A 7,088-nucleotide genomic window follows, 5' to 3' on the forward strand; every position below is an offset into this window, starting at 1 on the left:
AGCATTGTTGAGAGATTGCACTAGCGAAAGTACGGACCCTAGGCCTCATTTTTAAGCATTGCAACACCGTTTTGTGCCCGTTTGCTATTAGTTACCTTGCTGTTTTTATATTTTCAGATTACAAAAACCAATATCTACTATCCATATTACACTTTTATCACCATCTCTTCGCCGAACTAGTGCACCTATACAATTTGCCATTGTATTGAGTGTGTTGGGGACACAAGAGATTTCTTGTATTTGGCTGCAGGGTCGGTTGAGAGAGACCATCTTCATCTTACACCTCTCACGGATTTATAAATCTTAGGTAATCCACTTGAGGGAAATTTGCTACTGTCCTACAAAACTCTGCGCTTGGAGGCCCAACACGTGTCTACAAGAATAAAGTTGCATAGTAGACATCACCCCTCCTAGTCCAATTCGAATCAGCCCATGGGGGGCGCGCGGCCACCCCTTGAGGCCCTTCTCTCCTTTCCCCTAAAGCCCATTAAGGCCCATTACTCTCCCGGGGGTTCCGGTAACCTCCCGGTACTCCGGAAAATACCCGAAACACTTCGGAACCATTCCAGTGTCCGAATATAACATTCCAATATATCAACCTTTACCTCTCGACCATTTCGAGACTCCTCGTCATGTCCGTGATCTCATCCGGGACTCCGAACAAACTTCGGTCATCAAATCACATAACTCATAATACAAATCATCATCGAACGTTAAGCGTGCGGACCCTACGGGTTCGAGAACTATGTAGACACATCTCCGGGCAATAACCAATAGCAGAACCTGGATGCTCATATTGGCTCCTACATATTCTTCTAATATGTTTACCGGTCAAACCGCATAACAACATATGTTGTTCCCTTTGTCATTGGTATGTTACTTGCCCGAGATTCGATCGTCGGTATCATCATACCTAGTTCAATCTCGTCACCGGCAAGTCTCTTTACTCGTTCCGTAATGCATCATCCCCTCACTAACTCATTAGTCACATTGCTTGCAAGGCTTATAGTGATGAGAATTACCGAGAGGGCCTAGAGATACCTCTCCGATACTCAGAGTGACAAATCCTAATCTTGATCTATGCCAACTCAACAAACACCATCGGAGACACCTGTAGAGCATCTTTATAATCACCCAGTTACGTTGTGACGTTTGATAGCACACAAAGGTGTTCCTCCGGTATTCAGGAGTTGCATAATCTCATAGTCTGAGGAACATGTATAAGTCATGAAGAAAGCAATAGCAAATAAACTAAACGATCATTATGCTAAGCTAACGGATGGGTCTTGTCCATCACATCCTTCTCCTAATGATGTGATTCCATTCATCAACTGACAACACATGTCTATGGTCAGGAAACTTAACCATCTTTGATTAACGAGCTAGTCAAGTAGAGGCATATTAGGGACATTCTGTTTTGTCTATGTATTCACACATGTACTAAGTTTCCGGTTACTACGATTCTAGCATGAATAATAAACAATTATTATGATATAAGGAAATATAAATAACAACTTTATTATTGCCTCTCGTGCATATTTCCTTCAGGGAGTAGTGCGCGAGTGGGTCTCTGCGCCACCGGTTTGGATGGAGGCGACGCCGGCGCAGGAGGCGGCGTACTTGGAGATGTGGCGCCAGCGACGGCTAGCCGAGGAGCGCCATCGTGGCGAGTACGAGGAGATACTCGAGCGCGACCTCGAGGAGGAGTAGCGCTAGGCCGCGGCTGCACAGGCGGTCGGACCGCCCACTGTGCCGGCACTGCGCGCGGCGGCACAGCTGCTCGTGGCTGACATCGCCGCCGTCTAGAACACGGCGTTCCCCTGGGCCGGCCCTGCGCTGACGCTCATCGGCCCCGAGGACGACGATGACGCCTAGGGCAGCGCGCCCGCCTCATAGTTTAGTTTGCTTTTAGTTTTATTTAATGTTAATGTGGACGCGTGGACTCTCGCCGGCCTTCCTGGCCGGCTTTAATGTTTAATTAAGTTGTTTTTATTTTAAATATACATGCACTACTTTTTTGTCGGCGCCGTCAAAATGGTTCGGGCTAGCGTTGAGCGCATACGCCGACCAAAATGCGGAAGCGGACGTCTGTGTGCGTTTGGCCGGCCCAAACGGACAAAAGGCGGACAAAATTGCCGTCCGTTTGGGTCGGTTCGTTGGAGTTGCTCCGATGAATCTAATTTGTGGGTCATTTCATACCCTTTTCCTTTGCGCCTTTGTGTTAGAATTTTACGTTGTTCGCGCTCTTTTATCTGTTTTCACCAGGATTTCGTCTATAGAGGTATTTTGAGGCACCAGGAAAGAATCCAAAGGATATGGTGTAAAAATCATGTTAATTGGCATGATAAAAGACTACCATAAAAGGCAGAATTTAAAAAATAACAAAAAGAGGGCTACTATTTGCTGGGCAGGGATATATAGGGGCGAAGCCCACCGCCAGCGCAACAAACAAACAACCGTCTACATCCTCCTAGGAGGAGTGGCGCCCAGGCATTACCTATTTAGCGCTTCAAGCGTCGGTTATAGGCCATGGCAAACCGGTGCACACCCCTCCCCATTGGAGCACGTGACCTCCACCTTGATTCCACATGTGTGCCACTTCTTGCAATTAGGAAGTGTTGGTGGGATGGGATCTCTCCCCACATGCGGGGAGAAATGGATGGGTTTATTTTTTATTTTTTGTAGATTTGATTTTTCGAAATGATTTATCTCTCAAAACGTGGGTTCAAGTTACGAACTGTTTTTACAGTTGCGTTCCTCACGTCAAGATTTTGAAAACAAGATCCATGTTGGTAGGTTTGAACGAACTATTTTTTGGGTAAAATATGTGCTCCAAATCTGTACTAACCGTGCTTCAAAATTTTCTGAATCGTGCTTCAGTTTTGGGGAAGCACATTCGTGCTTTTCACGAGGTTGTGCTTCACTTTTTGTGGAAGCATAATTTTGCTTTCATGCATCATGTAGAAGCACAACTATGGTCCATGTTCCCGACAGACAAAAATCAAAAATAATAGACAGAAGAGACGAGAAAATAGCAAAAACAAAAAACAAAAAAAAACAAGAAAACCCTCATAAGAACAAAAAATAAACCCAAAAAGCACACAAAAAAATCGTCCGAGATGGAGAGGCACCAATGCGCAGCACATGGCGGGGCAATGGGACACACCACATGGCTCGCTGAGGTGCTGATGTGCTACGATAAGCAAGCCACCCCCCCCCCCCCCCCCACACACACACACACACCGAGGGTGCCCTCCTCCCCAGGGCTTTTCCTCACCCATTGTGAGATGTAACTCGGTCTCGCCTCTCGGCATGAGGGAAGGGGCTGGCCACTATTGTAGCGCATCTAGCTCGAGTTTTTCTTTTTCTTTTTTCTCTACGTCTTTTCATCGGTTTTTCTTCGTTTCTTCACTGGCTTTGGTTTTTCTGCATCTTTTCATAGGTTTTATTTGGTTTTTTTCCTTTTTTTCTAACTCATGTCTACTTTTTTCAATACACATTGTACATTTTAATATATGTGTGGAATATTCTTTTGATACACGTTGCACATTTTTCAAATACTTTGTTGAACATTTTTTCAATACATGTTAGACATTTCTTAAAATACACCTTGAACATTTTGTAATGGCATGAAACATTTTATTTAGCCTAAGCAGTCATTTTTAAACATTATATACACATTTTTTAAAATGGCACGACCACTTTTCGAAAATGCATGGATATTTGTTTAAAACGGCAAGTACATTTTTGACAGGTACTTAGCGTTTTTTTATACTATGAGAACATTTTTTCCATTGTATTATTTTTTTAAATGACACAATACATTTTTAAACATGTGAATACATTTTTTGAATAGTATGAAACATATTTTAATTATGTATATATTTTTTTACATTATATGAATATATTTTTAAAATTTCACATACATTTTCTAATGCTTTTCATTTTTAAACACTTACGTGGATGTTATTTTCATAAATTTAAGGAACAAAATTTATATTTTTAAAATGTTAGTAAAATTAATAAAAAAAAGTGTGCCGGTGAGCAGTGCTCGTCCCTTGCTGGACCATCCCATTCAGCGTGCTCATGAGGGTCGCTTTAAGCAACGTACGCCTCCGCCACCAACAAAGAAGCGCTTTTATCCTATGGGGGAAAGTAAAGACGGGGGTCTCTCTCCCCTCCCGCATTACTGCACTGTGATAGTCCTATTCTGGATAATCATCTCAACGATGTGGGATCAGCAGTTGCTCCATCTGATGTCTCAAGTGGCCTTGCTGTTATAGCAGCTAGTTCTGGAGCAAGGCACTCTGCTTCTATTCTGGGTTGCAAATCTAAATCTCGAGGTAGCCGCTGGGATATTCCTCTAGGAGTTGGGTTTTCAGGTTTTCAATGCAACTTTCAAGGGCATTGCCGAGTCTAGGCTCGTAATTCCACCATGCCCAGTCATCTTAGTGCCCATAAGGTAGCACCTGGAGTTGTCTTGTGTAGGGGCTCATATTCGAGCCATGGGGACAGTGATGGACGGTCCTATGATACCTCGAAGCTCCACTCTCCATCTCCATCTCTCAGTACAACATGATGGACATTGCGGAGGATCAAGTTGGTGAGTTTATGGACTATGATTAGGCAGCAGCGCAAGGCCCTAACACGCCTCGAGTGCCATGAGACTCGTCGCATGGAATTGCCAAGGGATGGGGCGAGACCTCGGCAAATGAAAGAATGACATACCTCGCCAAGATCATTCATTCCACTAAAGCTCAGGTAACTTTGTTTCTGAAATCAGATCCTCCAAAGTTAAATCACGAGATCTTATTAATTGTTTTGACATGTGTGATAGTATTGTAGTTCCTTCTAGGGGCTCCTCGGGTGGCCTATGGCTGATGTGGAATGATGATCTTCAAGTTCATGTGCATACGGCTTCCTTCTACATTATCTTAGCGAGCGTAGTTCATGTAGCAACAGGTAGGGATTTTGGTCTAGTTTTCATCTATGGTGATCCTTATCATAGACAAACTGATGTGATGTGGGATCAGATTTCAAATTTTATGTATGATAATCCTGGAAAGCCAATGTTATGTATGGGTGATCTTAATGAGCTTTTGTATGATATGGATAAAAGTAATGCTAATGTGAATTATCGTCGCATGTATGCTTTTCGTGCTTTGGTTAAGAATTGTGGTTTTTTGATATGGGATTTTCGGGGCCTGCTTATACTTGGACTAACAGGAGATTTTCTTCTAAACCTACTTATGAAATGCTGGATAGAGGTTTAGTTAATCCTGATTGGTGTTCTCAGTACCCCCTCACTAAAGTTCTTAATCTTCCTATTATCCTTAGTGATCATGCTCCCATCCTTATCACCACTGAAGGACAGTACAAAAAACCTAAACAAAGCTTCAAGTTTGATAATTGGTGGTTGCAAGAGATGGATTTTCAGTCTTTTGTTAGGAACGCTTGGATCTCTTCTACCAATAGAAATTTTTCTGCTCGTACAAACAATCTTGTAGGTGCATTAAAGGTCTGGTGTAGAAAAAAGAAACCTATTCACCAGGAGCTTGCCAATCTAGAAGATCAGATCAGCAAAATTCAAATGCAACCACTTCATATGCAGGACCATCAAATGGAATCATCTCTCATTGTCAGGTATGAACAAAATATGTCAAAGCTTACTGATTTCTATAGACAAAGAGCTAATAAAAAGTTTGCCATCCAAGGCAATAGGAAAACCAACATTTTCACCATGTCGTTCTTAAAAGAAGGAAAAGAAATACTATTGTCTCCATAAAAGATGAGAATGACAACATCCATTTAAACCTCGGGCCATTGCTAATACGTTTGTTAATTATTTTAGATATATATTTGCTTCTCCTAATGTGAATGTAGGCAGGCCTTTTCTTGCAACCAGCCTTCCCCTTGACTGCCAGGACTACACTTATAGCATTCCAGACAAGGAGGAAATTCTCAACACTCTCAAGGACATGAAGCTAAACGCATCTCCTGGGCCTGATGGGTTCAATGTTGAATTCTATATTGCCACTTGGTGCTGGATTGGCGATGACGTCACTGCTATGGTGAGAAATTTTTACCAAACAGGTATAATGCCTTCACATATGAGCGATACTTACATTGCTCGTATTCCTAAAAAATGGTCTCTCAAGTCCCTTCCGATTATCGGCCAATAAGCCTTTGTAATGTCATTTACAAGATCATTTCCAAAACATTGGCCAATAGACTCAAGCCTCACCTTCCTGATTATATTGATCCTTCTCAACAAGCCTTCATCGGGGGTAGGCGCATTTCCAATAACATCGTTCTAGCTCAAGAAATTACTCACTCCTTTGCCCTTAAATCTTGGAAACAACAAGCTTTCTTGCTTAAAATTGACTTGGCTAAGGCTTTTGATCGCCTTGAATGGAACTTCATCGTTTCTGCTCTTTCACACAAAAATCTTCATAGGCATTTCATAAATTTGATTTACGCTTGCACCTCTTCCCCTAAATTTTCAGTGATTATCAAGGGTCAGCCTTTCGCCAACTTTCGTAGTAGTAGAGGAATAATACAAGGATGTCATTTATCACCTTATCTTTTTGTTCTTGCTATTAATGAACTTTCTTTGAGCCACCACGATGCTATGGTCGAAAATCGCTTGTCTTGTTTCTCTCTTGGTCCATACTGTCCACCTATTCACTCCATGCTTTTTGCTGACGATTTATTAGTTTGTGGTAATGCTATGTAGGAAGCTAATCAAATGGCCAATCTCATCAACCATTTCTGCTCGCATTCTGGCTAGACTCCGAATTGGGGTAAATCTTCTATTCTGTTTAGTGCTAATGTGTCCCAGTCTTTAGCTCAACAAATCAGTCATATTTTCCCTGTTCGTCTCATTGATAGTAGATCTACACATCTTGGGCACCCATTAATCCTCCTAGCTAAAGACCATGCTTCTGCTTACAACTTCGTCTACGACAAATTTAAGAACAAGCTTCCCACCTGTCGGTGTCAAACCGGCGGATCTTGGGTAGGGGGTCCCGAACTGTGCGTCTAAGGCAGATGGTAACAGGAGGCGGGGGACACGATGTTTACCCAGG

At 42.5% G+C, this 7,088-nt stretch overlaps 1 pseudogene; it reads left to right on the plus strand.

Annotated features, from left to right (window-relative positions):
• Window positions 1–4,661: 4,661 nt before the first annotated feature.
• On the plus strand, window positions 4,662–6,790 carry LOC147970702 (uncharacterized; annotated as a pseudogene).
• Window positions 6,791–7,088: the final 298 nt, after the last annotated feature.

The sequence above is a fragment of the Triticum urartu genome, chromosome 5A, assembly GCF_056163025.1.
Source record: "Triticum urartu cultivar PI428250 chromosome 5A, HENAU_Tu73, whole genome shotgun sequence".
Lineage (NCBI taxonomy): Eukaryota > Viridiplantae > Streptophyta > Magnoliopsida > Poales > Poaceae > Triticum > Triticum urartu.